The sequence below is a fragment of the Triturus cristatus genome, chromosome 5_2 (assembly GCF_964204655.1).
Source record: "Triturus cristatus chromosome 5_2, aTriCri1.1, whole genome shotgun sequence".
Taxonomy (NCBI): domain Eukaryota; kingdom Metazoa; phylum Chordata; class Amphibia; order Caudata; family Salamandridae; genus Triturus; species Triturus cristatus.
In genome coordinates this window covers 351968508-351987646 of record NC_140588.1, presented here as the reverse complement: position 1 = coordinate 351987646, position 19139 = coordinate 351968508, and the positions used below count along the sequence as shown (strand labels likewise).

Below are 19139 nucleotides of genomic sequence, written 5' to 3'. Positions count from 1 at the left end.
ATCCAGAATACTTCACGTTTTTTGCGGATCTTTGTACCAATATGGTCATTTGAGATATTGATTTTTTCCACAACGCGCCAGCGGATTTCTTCAGGTTTGTGTCGTAAATCTAGAAAATGTTTTACTAAGGGAGCCATCAATTTTTTTGTTCTAATAGCTGAACGATGTTCAGCTATTCGAATATGTATAGCTCTAGAGGTTTCACCTACGTAGCCAAGTTGGCAAGGACAAAGAATGAGATATATTACATTGGATGTCTTACAGTTCCACATGTTTGTTGCTAAAATCTTATAGCCGTTATGTATCAATGTCTCACCTGGATTAATCAAATCGCAAGATTTGCAATTCGTACATTTAACTGTTCCTTTGATGGGACAATTACCATCAATTGATTTCCGAATAAAAGGAATGTTTGTACTATATCTCATTCTTTGTCCTTGCTAACTTGGCTACGTAGGTGAAACTTCTAGAGCTATACATATTCGAGTAGCGTCTCAGGCATCAGTGACATTCCGCTACGTAAACTGTGAGTATTAGTATACGTTATGCCACGACGTCCTCTACACGTCACACATTGGCACCAATCGGCATAGGCTACATGAGTAGCGTTTCACGTCACACTCTAACGTCTTTTGCTCACACGCAATTATACACGTTAAGCAATGTTGCCGGCATTATATATAAACGATTCACACAAGCAACAAGTGCTCTTTTTCTTTCCATCAAGGGCTATCCTGCCATCGAATTTATATGAGATTATCATTGCACAAAGAGCATTTTTACTGAGGTAAGCCTTCGTTAACTAACAATTTACCGCGTTTGATCAGTGTATTGAAGACCATGCTGTGCCTCTTCTTTTACCACCACTCACAGTGATTTAACCTAATTCCCTTTCATGCGACTTTTCGCCACATATTTAACTAGAAGTAGTATCTATTTTGTTTTACTGACCTAGATACCTGGATCAACTTTAAGTTGTTTTTTATTAACTTGACGGTTTCTCTAGTGTTGCCCGACTCGTTAGCAATAAGAACAGCATATCGATACTGAGACCACATATCTTAGAATCTGGCATCTCGCGCTACTCGTACTGATCTGTGATACATATACTATATAAAATCACTAATATAGGTCCATTATACAAAGTTATGTTTGATTGTTTTAGTTCATATATTCCCTATATATTCCGACCATAGATAGTACTATCTAAATTAATTAGAGATCAGAGATCGTTTAGAGCCAAATATGAGTTTTAGGTCCAAAATACACTTACTACTATTTGTTCATACGTTACATTCTCATTTTAAACAATTTCCTTTTCCTTCTTTTTTATCTATAGGATATATCGATCCTTGTAGATATTCATAAACCATATGAGACAAGTACCCCATTCAAGCGACTGCAAATAGCTATCTATAAGATAGGATCTCTCATCCTACAAGGTAACATTATTAATTATCTGCTATAAAATTGACATGGACATCTACATCCTAGTCCTTAAGATAACAATTATGCCCCCCTTTTTCCTAGATTTGACAGTCTTACGACTCCTCAACAAGCTCCATCTTTGAAGTACTGTCACGCATCAATTCATATGTTGAAGCACTTACGGTCGGATCAACATAATACTGCCTAGGTATACATTAGAACACCTATGAGATTACATTATGATTTATTGACTTATTAATATCACTCTTATTGGTTTTTGTTCTGCTTAACTAGGCAGTTATCCCTTGAGGACATCTATAGTCTTCTGATCTCCAGTAGCTCCATTCTGGAGCACAGGTACATAGATCCAGCACATACCTATACTCTTCATTCACCATTGAGGACTTTATAAAAAAACACTAATCTTTCATGGGATGCTTTGGTATTTGTTATATCACTTCTCATCTATTCTTCTTGTCTATTGATTCACTTTTATGATTGTTCATTCACTCTCTGATCAGTTGTATTTTTTCTTTATTATTTCTTTTTTTATTCTTGAATTTCTCTTTATTATCGAATAATAGTCTCTGATAAGGAATCTCACATATACACACTCTAATATACTATGAAGACATACCATAAATTAACTATATAAATAAGTGTCTGTCATATAAATACAATCTATTTGACAACAATGACAAATGTGTTTCATGAAAATAAGCTGTTAAACTGGTGTTCATAGACTCTTTTTAATTGCAGGAATTGTGACATTCTCCTGACGAAGGCGTAGCTCACGCCGAAACGCGTGTCGAATAATATACAGTCACGCCACAACATTGTCTACTTTTTTATGTTTATTATCATTTTTTATGTTATGATTTTAGTTTAGATATATGTAGAATACTAGGATGTTTTTATGCAACTTTTCTATGAACGATTGTAATTAACAAAATAAACACACATATATTTTTATGCTCATTGTTGTTTTTAGTTTTCCCTTTTTTGACCTTATGACACGCAATCAGTTTTATCTTTTAAGATTGCCTAGGTTGTTATTTTTCAAATATATTTGGCCTACCGTTCATTAATAAACTAGTGTGTGTTACTTTAAATGCACCTGAATTTGTTTTTTTGCCCTGCCTAAAGAGAGTCCTGCGTCCTCTCCCCCTCTTTAGGAAGTGATGCTCAAAGCGTGTGTTCAAAGTGTATTATTTAAAGGTGCAGTGGTATATTTGCCTCCAAAGTGGGACTGCAGGGTTTCGGATGTGTCTTTTTAGCAAAAACCACATTCATTACATCAACTTAATCTGTGCCCGTCTGCTTCTCCTGACATGACTGAGGTACTATTTTGTTCTTTTTAAGTTTTAGTATCCAGCAAACGGAAGGCGTGACTGGCAAAAACATGCCCATCAGGACAAACAAAATTGCAAACAGTTATTTTCTAAAGTTAACTTTCATTTATTTTGCCAAGTCTTTTTTTCTCACTTTGAACTCAAATTTTCTGTTCTTTTTTGCTTTTGGGCTCTGTTCTCAGAAGATGAGTATTACCTTGTTCTAAATATTGCAAAGTGAAATGGTTTCTTTCTTATGTGTAATTTCTAAAATGATGCTTTAACACATAAATCGTGCCGTACACCTCAATCCACCAAACTCCAATCCGCCCCACTCCAATCCATGCCAATTCAATCCACCCTACTCAATTCAAACTACTCAATCCAATCAGCCCGAGAACAATCCAACCCACACACTCCAATCTATATCACTCACCCCAATCCAATTCCACTCCAATCCACCACACTGCAATCCTCCCAACCCACCCACGTGCATCTGCCCCACTCTAATACAAAACAGTCTGGCCCACTCCATTACAGTCTAGTCCACTCCAATCCAATCCAAAAGAATCTGGCCCACTCCAATCTAAACCAAAACAATCCGGCCCACTCCAATCTAAACCAAAACCAAAACAATCCGGCCCACTCCAATCTAAACCAAAACCAAAACAATCCGGCCCACTCCAATCAAAACCAAAACAATCCGGCCCACTCCAATCAAAACCAAAACCAAAACAATCCGACCCACTCCAATCTAAACCAAAACCAAAACAATCCGGCCCACTCCAATCTAAACCAAAACCAAAACAATCCGGCCCAGCCCAATCTAAACCAACACGAAAACAATCCGCCCAATCCAATAAAAAAACAATCCACCCGATTCAAAACAATGCGCCCGTTCCATTTTGATCCAAAACAATGCGCCCGATCAATTTTGATCCAAAACACTCTGCCCCACTCCGGTCCAAAACACTCCGCCCCACCCCGGTCCAAAACACTGTCTCACTGAAACCTGCCCCACTCCAATACAAAACAACTTGCTCCACTCCGACCCAAAACAATCTTCCCCACTCCAATTGAAAACAATCCAATTTGCCCCACTCCAAATTGCTTCACTCCAAGCTGCCCTACTCCAATCCAATCCTACCCACTGCAGTGCGATCCACTATAATCCGCTCCAATCCAATCCACTCTGCCCCACTCCAAGCCAAAACTATCGTCCCAACTCCAAGCCAAAACTATCGGCCCCACAACAAGCCAAAACTATCGGCCCCACTCCAAGCCAAAACTATCGGCCCCACTCCAAGCCAAAACTATCGGCCCCACTCCAAGCCAAAACTATCGGCCCCAATCCAAGCCAAAACTATCGGCCCCACTCCAAGCCAAAACTATCGGCCCCACTCCAAGCCAAAACTATCGGCCCAACTCCAAGCCAAAACTATCGGCCCAACTCCAAGCCAAAACTATCGGCCCAACTCCAAGCCAAAACTATCGGCCCAACTCCAAGCCAAAATTATCGGCCCCACTCCAAGCCAAAGCTATTTGCACAACTCCAAGCCAAAACTATTTGCCCCACTGAAAGCCGCCCGCTCCAATCCCAAACAAATCTGCCCCACACCAATCCAAAACAATCTGACCCACACCAATCCAAAATAATCTTGCCCCACTTCAATCCAAAATAATCTGCCCCACTACAATCCAAAACAATTCGTCCCACTCCAGCCTAATCCACCTCACTTCAATCCACCCCACAGCAATCCAATCCACCCCACAGCAATCCAATCCACCCCACAGCAATCCAATCCACCCTAATCTAGCCAAATCCAATCCATACCACTCCAACCCAATCAACTTCAATCCAGTCCATCCCACCCCAATCCATCCCACTGCAATCCAAATCTACTCAACTCCAATACACCCCACTCCAATCCAGTCCACCCCACTCAATCAATTTCACCCGTCTCCAATCCACCCCAATCCAAACCCCAATCATTCCACCTCCCTCCAATCCTACTCACTCCAATGCAATCTACTCAACTCCAATCCACCCCACGTCAGTCTAATCCATCCCACTCTATTCCACCTCACTCCAATCCAGTCCACCCCACTCAATCAATTTCACCCACTCCAATCCAACCCATCCCAATCCAAACCCCAATCATTCCACCTCCCTCCAATCCTACTCACTCCAATGCAATCTACTCAACTCCAATCCACCCCAGGTCAGTCTAATCCATCCCACTCTATTCCACCTCACTCCAATCCAGTCCACCACACTCAATCAATTTCACCTCACTCCAATCCACCCCACCTCTATGTATTTCACCCCGATCCAATCCAACCCACCCCATTTCGAACCACTCCAATTTAATCCACCCAATCTAGTCCACCCCACACCAATGTACCCCTCTCCAGTCCACCTCACGCTACCTCAATCCAATCCACCGAGTTCAGTCCACCCTACACCATCCAAACCATCCAGCCCACCACACTCCAATCCGTTCTAATCCACCCCACTCCACTCTAATTCACCCCACTCCTATCACTTCAATCAACTCACCCCAAACCAATCTAATCCATCCCACTGTTGTGTTTACCACTGTTCTTGCGGCCTGCCTCGCGCTGTCCCCTTGCCGCGTGCCCTCTCCCAATGTACTATGACGCCCCTCTGTTCCATTGTAGAACCTTGGGCAAGGGTGGCAGTTGGAGGAGGACTGCTGTTATTATAAGACGCCTATTGGTGTCAGGGCACCACTCTGAATAAAGACTGCTTCGCTTACCTTATCTTGGTGTTATAGTCTTTACAAATTTGGCGACGATTGCCCGGACACCGCGACGAGCCTGCGTGTGTTTCCTGCACACCTCTGTCTTCTTCAAGATCTCAGCGGGCGTCAAGTGCTCCAGTTCCCATGCTGTGGTGCCTGCATCTAATTACTACGGATTCTACTGCAACGATTACGTGGGAGAGCGACATCTGCCTCCAGCTCCTCACGGTGAGATCAACACTGTTTTAAGCTGTTTGACCCCCTGCGCTGACTGTTCTTTGGCATTAGCGAGCTTTCTTTGGGCATTTACTGTGCCATATAGAACATGCAAATTAAAAACTTTCCTGTTCTAAATTGGTTCCCGGTCATTGTGGTTACTTTTTCTCCCGCATTCTCCCAGTTAAGCGCCTAGATGCCCCAGGGTGAGTTGTGCGCTCTATAAAAAACCCCTACCAATACCAATACCATGCACTCTTTATCCGCCTTTGCCTTTGGTGCCGCGTGAGGAGGACCCCTTCACTTATGACTTCGCCTCTCTTAAATTGTGCCGTTTTTGGATGTTTCCCTGCGATTGCTGAGCTACGCGTTGTGCTGAGCCGCGTTTAGACTATCCTACTAGGAAATACTGATTTCCGCCCTACGCGACGCCAGCATATGTCCTCAGACTCCTCCTTGAGGCACAACTGCGCAGTTGTTACGTCAGTAACCCGTAACAAGCGTCGGCCGTTTTCCTTTGGGCTACGCGTTCACCACGCAGCGGCCATTTTGAGGACATCTATTCCGACGCTACTGCCATTCTACAGTGATGCGCACACTTACTTCTGCGCTTCACAGTGCGTTTCAGTGTTCATCTCCCATTTTTCAGTGATGCACACACTAACAAGTGCGTCTCTTTGTCAGTGATACGCACACTTCACATTCAAATTGCCAGCCCTGGCCAGCATTCTGAATGCAGATTCTTCAGTGAAAATTCAGTGCTGCACATACTTCGTGCATCTTCAAAATAACATTTCGACTGTTTAATACGCTGGTCATCACTTCTGTTATCACTCTCACCTTCACTTTTGCTCACTTTCCCTTCACTTTTTCTTTTCTTCTTTACGCATAACCCTCTACTCCTTCTATTCTCCATAAGTAACATTCTTCTTTCTTTCCCTCTTTCTTTCCGGTTCTCCTCTTCCCGTTCTCCCTATGGCGTCAGGTAACGTTTGGAATTTCTCACCTCCTCAACCTTTCATTCCTGCGCCTGATGATTCTTCTCTCAAATGGGAAGACTGGCGCGAGTACTTCGAGAATTACATCTCCACTTTTGAGGAGGATGGTGAAGAGCTAACTTTTGAGGGAAAGAAGACAATTTTACTACACTGCTTGGGTGCAAAAACTATGAAAATTTACAACCGCACAAATAAAAACCCCAGACCTGCAGGTCAAGATGACGTCTACGGTAAATGCTTTAGAGGATCTGACTAATTATTTTAAACCCACCGTATGTGCAACAGTCCATAGGTACAAATTCTTCCATCGCAAACAGAGTTCAGAAGAGTCCATTGAAGACTTTGTCTCTGCACTTGAGAACTTAGAATTATCCTGTAGATTTGGTGAGTTGCATGACGAATTTATTCGCGACCAGACAGTTATGCGATCTGCCAATCGTGAAATCCAAGAAGTCATAGGCTAGGGGTGAGGCTCCCCTCCAAGAAATCATTGACATTGTCAAAAGAGCGGAACTTACTGGTAGGTGCGCTAAATCTGTCCTTTCTGAAGACAAGCATAAACCAGTTGCAGAAGAACAACCCATAGTAGCCAGGGTAAAAAGCTTTAAAAACACCACTCAAAAACCCTCTCATGGGCTCACTACGACGGGAGGGGGGGATCGGCGGAGAGCCATGGCCTCCCCACACGTTCTTCTTTTAGCGTATTTCTCTTTTTCCTTTTTGATGGGCGACAGGCACTCTGCATTTTTTAGTAAGATGGGCAGTTGTGAGCCCAGAGTGCAGGGTAGCAGGGAGGGGGGATGTTGGGGTGGGGGGGGATTGTTTTTTGTTGTTGTTTATTGTTTATCTGTTTTCGACGGCATAGTCCCTAAACGTGAAGCGCAGTACTATATTGTGATTGCATGCAGATGGGTGCGCAACGGAACAAAGAAGTCAAAATCTTAAGTTGGAATGTTAACGGGTTGGGGGACAAAAGAGAAGTGTGGTGTCGCAGCATATAAAAAGACTCTCCCCGGATATAGTCCTGCTTCAGTAAACTCATCTAATTGGCAACAGGTGTGGGGCGATGTGCAGGGGTGGGTACTGAATGGTGGCACACTCGGGATTTACCTCCAATTCGAGAGGGGTAGGCATTATGAAAAAAAAATCATTCCCGCTGACTGTCACATCCACACACACAGACGATCCAGGGCGATACGTTGGTGTCACGGGCACGTGGGAGGGTCACAATATTACTTTTAGATCGAATTATGCACCCCCTGGACTACAATCAGCTACTTTTACTGACCTTAGTGCTCTGCTGCTGGCGCTGCCTGAGGGACACCTTGTTGTCGGTGGGGATTTCAACTCCGTAGTCTCTGGCGAACAAGATAGACACCCGCCTCGTGTACTACCCCCAACGGCACTTGCGTTCCCTAGCTTTCTCGAGGCAATGGGCCTGGTGGATACCTGGAGAACATATAACCCGGACAAAATACAACATACTTTCCACTCTGGGGCGCATAACAGCCTCTCCCGTTTAGACTACATACTTGTTCCTGCCTCCCAGGTCACCAACGTCCATGAGGTCAGACATTTTGCCAGAGGAATATCTGACCACTCCCCTCTATGGGCCCACATAATATTAGATTACACACAAATAGGACGTATCGCCCCTATCAACCCCTGGCACCTCAAAAATCCTAAGATACGTAAAGACCTGATAAAATCCATTGATGACTACTTTACGGAAAATGAAAATTCAGTTGAATCCCCTCAGATGCTCTGGGAAGCTTTTAAAACTGTAGTCAGGGGTCAAGCATTGTCCCTCATAGCGGGTGCCAAAAAAGAAAGATTCAAAGACATCTCGGACGCTGAACATCAGATGTACCAACTTGAACAAGACGCTAACTCACACCCCACGCCCGAAGCGCTTCATGCGCTCCGGATACGCCAGGACGAAAAAAAAAAAACAACCCTCTCATGATTCTAGCCTAAGAAAAAGAGTCTTCTCCCAGAGCCATGTTGACCGGAAACAGGAAATGTTTTAGATGCGGTAGCAGAATCCAATTCGCGAACGAAAAAACATGCCCTGCCCTCAAGCAGAAATGCACTAAAAGCGTAGATTTGGCCACTTTGTTAAACAGTGTCAGAGCAAACAAAGAAGGAACTCTAAAGTAAAAATGGTTGTACCTGAGGAATATGAAGAATTGGATTCTTCAGAAGATGAGGATATGAACCTCTTTGTACTACTTGTTGACGATGACGTCCTTAATGTGAAGGGCAAGAGTAAAAAACCCATATGTGAACTAAATATTGGTGGGGTGGACATTTCGATTGTAGCTGATTCAGGGTCACCCTATACCATTGTAAACAAGAGTGTCTGGGAAGAAAAGTTTGTACCTGTGTTGGGCCGCAATCTCGCTAGTCCCGACATTTCCCCCAAAACATTTACAGGGGAACCCATTGATGTTTTTGGCTACAAGGAACTGCTTTTCCTGTTCAATGACAGACACACAGCGAGCAAGTTGTATGTATCTGCCATCGTCCTTCAGTATTAGGGTAGATGGACCAGGGAAAGCTTGGGATAATCCTGAACCCTAACAGCCCGGATCCTGTATTATCTTTGCAATCCAAGGATGAGTATAGAGTTATCAAAAACTAATTTCCCTGTGTATTTTCGGAAAAAATAGGGAAATTGCAGGGGTTCCATCATAAGATCGAACTCAAAAAGGATGCAGTCCCTTGCATACACAAATACAGAAATATTCCTTTCTCCATCAGAGAAGAAGTTAAATCTGAACTCATTAAACGACAGAGGGCTGGTATCATTGACCCAGTAGAGTCTGCGGAATGGGTCGCACCCTTGGTTTGCGCCAAAAAATCCAACGGCAAACTCCGCTTGTGTGTGGACCTCCGCAACCTCAACAAAAACATTCTCATTGACCAGTACTCCTTACCTAGAATCAGCGAGATGTTGTCTCATACAAATGGCATCAAATGGTTTTCAACTGTTGACCTGACCTCAGCATACCATCAGGTTGCACTACACCCCGACAGCAGAAGCCTTACTACATTTGTAACACCCTTCGGGTGCTTTAGATTTAAAAGGGTTCCCTTTGGACTGGCCTCTGCTGCGGCCATGTTTCAAAGGCTTATGCATATACTATTTAAAGAGGAGCCCAACCTTTTGATTTTTCAGGACGACATTATGGTCATGGGAGTCAGCAGGGAGGAGCATGATGCCAATCTAAACAGAGTACTACGGACTTTGGCGAATTATGGTCTTACCGCTGACATTCAAAAATGCTAATTCTCTGAGACCAATGTTACCTACTTGGGACACGAAATTTGTGGAGAAGGCATTAAACCAGAAAAAGAGTTGTTATCCGCTATAAGAGAGGCTCCTTCCCCAAAAAACAAAGATGAAGTGAAAGCTTTTCTGGGATTATCTGAATTTTATGCAAAATTTGTTCAAGAATTCTCTTCAAAAACCTTCTCACTCAGACAACTTATGAAACAGGGGTGTAAATTTGTGTGGTCTGACGAGTCTGAGAAGGCATTTACAAACAAAAAATGACATTTTCAAGGCCCCACCTTTACAAGGTTTTAACCCCTCCATACACAGTATAATCACTACTGATGCTAGCAGAAGGGGCTTAGGAGCCGTTTTGAGCCAGATTGACAACTTGGGCAATGAAAAGACTGTCTCTTTTGCCTCATGCTCCATTAAGCCTACAGAGGAGAGATACTCTGTTATAGAGCGTGAGGCTTTAGCCTGTGCATGGGGTTAGGAGCACTTTAGACAGTACATATGGGGGTTTAACATTACCCTAAGAAGTGACCATAAACCCCTGGTTAAAGTCCTAACCACTAAAGGTCTGCAGAGTGCCTCTCCCCGCCTCGCACGCATATCAGTCAGGATGATGGATTACAATTACAATGTACAATATGTTCCTGGATTCAAGAATGTTGTTGCAGACTGTTTAAGTCATTTACCCTTAGCTTGTACGAGTAATTCCACGGTAGACATTGAATCCTTTTGTGTAGCTAATATTCTTGAAGAGGCACCTTGTATTTCACAACATGATTGGTTGTCGGCCCAAGAAATAGATACCACTTTGTGCCAGGTTGCGAAGTACATTATAGATGGCTGGCCAATTAAAAGAAACTTACCCCACCATTTACGCACTTTGTGGGAATTAAGGCACAAATTATTGTCTGAAGGCAGCCCTATCCTCAGGAATGGCAAAGTTATACCTCCTACCTCACTCCGAACCAAACTACTTGACATTTGCCACGAAGGGCATCTTGGTATTGGAAAAATTAAAAGTAGAATTAAAAACTCATACTGGTGGGCGGGGTTGGATCTAGAAATAGAGAGAAGGGTGAGGGACTGCCCTGCTTGTGAGAACTTGGACAAATCCCAGCCCACTTTAAGGCCACCACTTCAACCACTATCCAATCCTTGTATGCCATGGACCGGAATAGACATTTGTGGTCCCATTTGGGAAAATAGTGAACAAGTTTTCCTTATTGTTCTGGTGGACCATTAGAAATCGTACACAGTGCTGATGCCAAAGCCATCATCAAGTTCTTAAAAACTTTGTTCTTGAGGGAAGGGTTACCTAAATGCATTGTAACCGACAATGGTCCACAATTCATTTCCGATTTTTTTTTTTTATTTATCAATGACAATGGCATTTCCCACAAAACTACCTCTCTGTACCACCCAGCGGGTAATGGTGACGTAGAGAGATTTAATCGCGTTGTGAAAGGAATTGTACAACTAGCAAATCATAACAACCTCTCTTGGAGGAAGGAATTAACACACAACCTACGGGCTTTCCGACTCAATCAATCAATCAATCAATCAATGACACTTATAGAGCGCGCTACATACCCGTAGGGTCTCAAGGCGCTGGGGGGGGGGGGGGGGGGGGAGGTGGCACTAATTTGAATAAAGACTACATCGCTTATCTTGGTGTTGTGGTCTTTACACCCATCCCAATCCAATCATCCCCACTCCACTCAATCCAACCCACTCTACCCCAATCCAATACACCCCACTACTTCAATGTCCTCCAACCCGCTCCACCCTATTGCACCCCATCCCTCTTATCTCTACGCCAGTCCACTCTACAACACTCTCTACCACTGAACTCTATTAAACTCTGACATTCTTCTCCCCCTATTCCACTCTACGAAACTCAACTCCAACAAATCCAGTCTGCGACACTCTACTTCTCATGCACTCCACCCTAGGACACTCCACACTATTAACTTTTATCCATGCTAAATAGCAGTCACAATGATAAACAACTTGGTAAAAACACATTGCTAAAGGCAATAGCTCTTGTATAGCCGAGACCTATTGGCTTTGGCAATTCTTGTTTTTGATTATCGTTAGGGGCCCAGCAGTTCCCACAACATTAATGTTTTATAAAACCCATGAGAAAATGAAACAAGCATTTAAAAGGCTAAATGTCTTGCAGCCACTGCTGGTTCGTTTTGTTGGGGGAGTGGAGTGTAGAAGCGTAGAAACATAGGTTATGAAAACGAAGTTTATTATTTAGAAACAGGTGAGCGCCAGGCGGTACAACCTCCACCCCAGGACACCAGTAATAACTGACGTCCTGGTTGGAACACATGATGGTGACAATGTACATTCCACCCCACGCTCCACATCATAGACATAACGGTACCATTACAATTATGTGCGAACACTACACATCCCCCTCCCTTTGAAAAGAAAAGCACAAATACATAAGTAATTACATAACAACACCTGATCCACGTCCCAGCAAAACAAAACAAAATTATTATCTAACATAATCTAACATACTCACTCAACCACCCTGGAAGAACTCTTTTCTCTTTTACTAGCAACCCCTTTCTCCCCTCTCAAACATGAAGAGAAATCCTGAGGAGGAAAAACTTCCTCACACACTCCTCCGGAAGTTTGACCTGTCATAGCTGGTTTCACACACTCCAAACCTTTACTTGTTGCACAAATGTCCGCCCCCAATTTAGACTGTAAGGCACTTTGATCAAAATAATCCTCCACCCACTCAAAATCATTATGAAGCTCAGAATTGCCAGCATCTACTACATGCCTCTGAATAGGGTCTAGAGCCACACTTTTCAAATTCCACACCCTACCATCTTTGAGTCTTATAGCATTGCGAAGAACCTCTGCCACCTGCTGAGATTCCTCAAATCTACTCTCACCCTTTGGAATTTTGATCAGTTTTTTTATGCGAACCCAATCTCCTAGCACAATAGGGACGTTCTTAGTGCCATGTCGTGCATCATATACCTCTTTACTTCTCATATGTGTACCTACTAAATTCCCTTTAACTTCACCAGGTGACCACTCTACAACCTTTCCGCCCATGATCCAACTCGGGTTGAACTTGCATCTCGGTTTCCTACCTCTCATCATAATAAAAGGAGATAAACCTGTTGCAGAATGCGTAGTAGACCTATACGCCCAAACAGCTTTCTGTAACTCTATCTTCCACGCTAGCCTTTTACTCATTGCAGCTTGAATCACACCCTTAAGTACCCTGTTGAACCTCTCAACAGTACCATTCCCACTAGGGTTATAAAGAGAGGTAGTCTTGTGTTTAATTCTACATTTTTGGAAATAATCCTTTGCCAACTTAGATGTGAACTGTACTCCATTATCACTTAACAGACAAACAGGCAGCCCTTCTGATAAAAATAACTTGTCTAGAAATTCCAAAACAGCATTAGTGTCCACTTTCTCTACAATCTCAATTATAGGCCATTTGGTGAACAAGTCAATTACCACTAATATGTATTCCTTTGATTCTCCCACTGGTCCAAATATATCAATCGCTATCACCTCCCACAGAAGATCTGGAATGAGACCCTCGCTCATTGGAGGTCTCAAAGTCTTCAAAGATTTATCCGCCAAAGAACAGATTGAACACTCCCTTACAAATCTCTCTACGTCCATGTCAACACCTGGCCACCAAAAATTCCCCTTGACCAACAACTTGCTTCTAACTATGCCAAAATGTCCTTCATGACACAATTGCAACACCTTCCTTTGTACCGTCTTAGGTGGAATTATTCTCTCACCCCTAAATAATAAATCTCTGTCCAAAGACAATTCATTCCGCACATCCCAAAAGGCTTTCAAATCCCCACTAATGAGAGGTTTCCTTGGCCATCCACTACGAATATGATTGAAAACCGCATGTAACAACACATCATTAGATTGTTCATTCATCCACTCATCCTTAGTAATAATCGGTGCACCAGAATCATGAACTAACGCAATGTTGAACTCACCCCATGGATCATCTAGGCATTCTTCAAGTGGTGAGGGCAGTCTGGACAGGCAATCCGCGACAACATTATCTTTGCCTGGCACATACACCATTCGATAAATGTATTCCTTCATCCTCATGGATATTCTTGCCAGTCTAGCAGAAGTTCCGAAACTACCCACGCTAGTTAAAATCTTTACCAAAGGCCTATGGTCTGGACGGATAGTGACAGCTTTCCCCCAGACAAACGCTCGAAAATGTTCTAACGCCCAAGCACAGGCTAAGGCTTCCCTCTCAATAATTGGATATCTACTCTCCGAAGGAGAAACCGCCCTAGACGCAAACAAAATTATCTTCTCAGCTCCATTATCCATTCTCTGTGAAAGTACTGCCTCCAATCCCTTATCACTTGCATCCATTGTCAACAAACATTCAAGATTTGGATCAAAACTGCCCAAAGCATTAAATGGGTGGAGTGGAAAGAATATTTTGTTAATTATATTGAGGCAGTTGATGAAGCAGGAAAGATGAAACCGGAGCAAAAGAAGAGGATTTTACTTCACTCTTTGGGCCCAGTAGGTTTAAAAACATATTCTCGTATGTCAAAAAGTGTGCGAGGAGAAGAGAATGTGTTCGAAGCTGCTTTAAAAGACTTGGATAAATATTTTGCACCCCACGCTCCACATCATAGACATAAAGGTACCATTACAATTATATGCGAACACTACATGGAGGAGTGGGGCAAGCAATTTAAGTTGCGCCTCCCAATTCAAGAAACAGTTTTCAATGCCATACTTAAATCTACTCGTTTTGACCTTTGGACCACACACCTTGGTTCTTATCTGTGAGACGGGAATATAAAGGAGTGAGCAAAAAAGCGGTGTTTGAGTCCTTCTGTTAAATGGCTTTTATTCTATTAAGCTAGAGAGATACTGAAGTTGTCCTCAACTAATTTGTGTTAAATGGCGCAACAAATACAGTAAGCCTTGTAAAACATATGTTTTGTTTGAGGACACGTTTATACGCCTAAACAGTTTTACTACATCATTTTTCCTTCCCAATTTCCTTCAAGCAGAAAGTAAAAAATAACACACAAATACTACCAGAACGACAGACAGACTCTTCCCACTTACATCCCCTCTACCAGTCTGAGCATTTCCCAAGTATACTTTTAAATTTCCAGAACTGATAGCGATATCCAGAGATCAGCAGGGCAGAGAAAAAGGGTGAGGAGAGCACTGGCAATTCGCGCGAGAAAAGGACTGTTTTCAAGTTTCTGGAAATTGAACTATTTTGCAATCTAAAAGAAGTTACACAAAGTCTGTCTAGCCGGTTGTAAATCCTCACAGAGGTTGCTTGTGACGTATGAACTAAGTTGACACCTCTGCCCACCCTGTTGTAAATCGACCCAGATGTTGTTTGTGACGTTAAATTAAGCGTGCACCTGCCTAGATGTTCAACTACAGCCTTTACTTTTTGAGGAGCCTAACACACCCCACAGCCCCCCGCATAATATTTTTTTTTTCACAATAGCACAGAAAACTCTCCAAATAAACTATATTGAAGTGTGAAATCGGATTCTGTACTTACTTACTTACTGAAACTTGGATGTCTGCTTCCCACAGGGGTCTTCTATTTCCACGTACTCAGCTAGCCGCGCCCTCCGCCTGCCAGCACCCTACAATCCGTACCGTATGCGGGAGAATTGATGTCGTCTCCGCTCTTTCCTGTTCTGCACCCAGTACGCCTGTCCCTACGTCACGTACAAAAGCGAAACCAACTTAGGCTAGCCCGCTTGTTGACTGTTGCCAACTTCCTTCTGGACTCTGACTGAGCCTCTGCTGGGAAAGAAAAACCACATGATGAAAGGTAAGTGTTGGTTTGAAAATTCGGCAGCCATGTTGGAAAAGCAAGATTATATGCAGTAATGGACTGGAAAACCCAGCTTTTAATGCCGTTCTAGAAGCAAATTGCTTGTAAACGCACACGCATCTTGACCACTCTAAGTAGTTCTGAAAAACAAAGCTTTTAAAATGTATCATCCTGCAGTAGAATTGTTTAAAAAGTTGTTCAATCTGAGCACATCGGGTAGCTTTCGAGAAATGTTGTTTTTATTTCAAGCTAGTTACTTTGTTCTGAAAACTGGAGTTCTTGGTTTAGTTGTCGCATTTGCATTGACAAATTACACCATTCACATACTGCTGCCATCAATCGAGACGTCTATTTGGCTTCTAGTTTAACTCTTCTGACTAAAACAGTTTGCATAGTATCACTCCACATCTATGACGTTTCGTAGTCAGCAGGAGGGATCTGCACTGGACCGTCATCCGCGCACACAAGGCAATCCACAAGACCGGCCCAGCCTACCTCAACAGACGGCTCTCCTTCTATATCCCCAATCGCCAGCTACGCTCCGCCAACCTCTCACTCGCCACCGTCCCGCGCATCCAAAGAACAACCACCGGCGGGAGATCCTTGTCCCACCTCGCCGCCAAGACATGGAACACCCTCCCACTGAGCCTACGACAGACCCAAGACCTGCTGACCTTCAGGAGGATGCTCAAGACCTGGCTGTTCGATCAGTAGCCCCCCCCCCCAGCGCCTTGAGACCCTCGTGGGTATGTAGTGCGCTTTACAAATGATTGATTGATTGATTGATTGATGTAGGAGTTGCATAGGTCACTAGCTTGCAAAATAAAAATGCATTTATGTTTGTGATTTTTTTGTTCTTCCCTTGTTTGTGAACAAGCTTGCCTTTCAGAATTAGCAATATAACTGTCACATTTTACGAGACAACACGTATTTCAGTTTATATGTTAATTCTTTCGAATCTACCCAAGTCACACCTGGCAAATGATCTCCCACCTGGTTTCATGGTGCAGACTAGCCCATACTAACCTTGGAACAAGCATTTGCGAATGTCAATATTGTAATAAGCTGCAGCGCGTGATGTCATGTGCGCGCGGCAATGGCCGAAATAATGAGCTACGCTGGTGTTTGGTTCTGTGGCGCGGTCCCAACCAACTAAACGGGGCCACGCCTCTTTATTTTATATATGCGCATGGCGTCATACGCCAACGCCAGCGCGTATGTTCACGGCTCGGGTAGACTGTACCGCTACCCTGCCTGTGAACATTACATTCCTTCTAACCTTTATTAAACAGAACAAAAACATCAACATTCAGTCTGTTACCAGCTCTGGCCTTAGCGTCTGCTTCCAGCTCACCAACACAGGTACAGGTCGCAGTCCTCTGCGGGTCCTAAGTTCTTCGCACCATGAACCCTGCAAGACGGGAGGAGGGGTCCGGATAGCTCCGCAGACTGTACCTGGAAGGCTCTCCCCGGGATGATGATAGGGACGGGCGAGTTCCCCCGAGACCCTGTCATCCAGAGATCTCAGTGGTTTGCTGGACGGCCCTCCCTCAGGGGCTCCGAGCAGTGATGGCGGTCTGCTGTCAGCCACATCCAAAGTGACCACAGGGATATCTCTCTGACTTGCTTCCTCCACATCGGCCAAACTCTGACTTGGGCCAGTCTCCTCACTGTCCAGGATTGGCAGGTCGGGAGTTCCAGCGTGGACCTTTTTGAAGAATGATAGATTCCGTGTGAGTTCTTCCGTCCCTCTCCGGGCTGTTACCATCGTGCCTTTCCAGCGGGTCACTGTCCATGGACGCTGCTCAAACGTGAGGCGGAACTTGCTCCCTGGATGTCTGTCTTTGACGTAGACCAGGTCCCTCTCCTGGATGGGCGACGCTCTCGCTCTTTGGTTGACACTGGATTGGTCATTGGTGCTGGTCTTTTTAGCTAGAACCCTCATACTGTCAATCGGGGAAGGGGCCCAGTTCGGGTGATGGGGAATGGTGTCTCGCACTATTCGACCCATGCTTGCAGGTCCCGGTGCCCTTTCGGTCGTGAGATGGGGCGTCAACCTGTATTCTTGCAGTAAGCTGTAGATGGCTCTTTCCAGGGGCGCTCCCTCGGCATGCGCGATGCAGATAACTGTTGAGAGTGCCCATGAGGCTCTCTACTTCCCTGTTTGCTTGAGGCCCGCGTAGCGTTACTTTCCGATGGTGGATGCCCCAAGATTTTAGGTAGTCGGTAAACTCTTGTCCCTGAAAGGGCAGGCCATTGTCTGTCTTCACCACCTCAAAAATCCTGTGGGTAGCAATGATCTTCTCCACTTTAGTGATCACTTCCATGGGCGTTTGGCCTGCAACGATTTCTATTTCCGGGTATTTTGTTTAGTCATCTATGACTACGAGGGCATGGCACCCATCTGGTAGATGCCCAAAGTCTATACTGACACACTCCCACGGTCGTCAGGGGTTGTCTTCAGTGATGACGGGGTGAGGACGATCAGGTTGGCCTGACACCTGGCACCAATGGCATGTTCTGACCATCTGCTCTACCATTGTGTCCATCCCCAGGAACCACACTTTCGCTCTCGGTGTGCAAGATCTACCGCCTGTTGAGCAAGGCTTGACGGGATAACTAGCTGCGGGCTTCTGAGCATGCACCCACAGCCGTCGACAGAAAGTTCTTCTTTGATTCTCATGATCGACTCTAGCGTGGCCTTCGCTTGCGATGTTCGCCTGGTCATCGTGTTCTGAATGGGGCACCAGTCATTCGTTCGAACTGCGGTGATGGCCAGCTGCAGACACTCGTCATTCCGGGTAGCTTCCACTATTGCTTCAAGACTCATTGGAAGCGGTCGGGACCGTTCCACTATGAAACAGACATATTCTTCGGTGTCCTCGGCATCCTCTTCCTCTGCTTTGGTTGCGCCCTCGGGTGCCTCGAGAGATAGTCTGCTGGGTTGGACGAGCCTGGTTTGTACTCTACCCGATAATCATAATATTGCAGCAGAAGGATCCATTTTTCTATCCTGGGGGGGCGGGAGGGGGGGGCTTTCACGCGAATCCTTGAAAAAGGGGTATGAGGGGCTAGTGGTCAGTGGAAACTGTAAATGTGTGTCCATACACATAAATGTGGAAATGCCGACAGGCCCAGTGGATGGCAAGCGCATTCCTCTCAATCTGAGAGTAGCGCTGCTCAGTTTCCTACAGGGAGCGGCTTGCGTAGGCAATCGGAGCCCATTCTTCATTGCGTTGTTGTTGCGTG

General features: G+C 44.4%; 1 protein-coding gene across 3 annotated transcripts in view; it reads right to left on the bottom strand.

Annotated features, from left to right (window-relative positions):
- The window catches only part of RIPK1 (receptor interacting serine/threonine kinase 1), a 215206-nt gene extending 199410 nt beyond the window's left edge, over positions 1–15796 (bottom strand). Inside the window, exon 1 of one of the 3 annotated variants that reach the window (XM_085607158.1) lies at positions 15613–15796. The gene's annotated coding sequence lies outside the window, so the exon portion shown is untranslated. Of the gene's footprint in view, positions 1–15608 lie in introns of all 3 variants that reach the window. The other 2 variants (XM_085607157.1, XM_085607159.1) reach the window with 2 other exon arrangements.
- Between the last annotated feature and the right edge of the window lie 3343 nt (positions 15797–19139).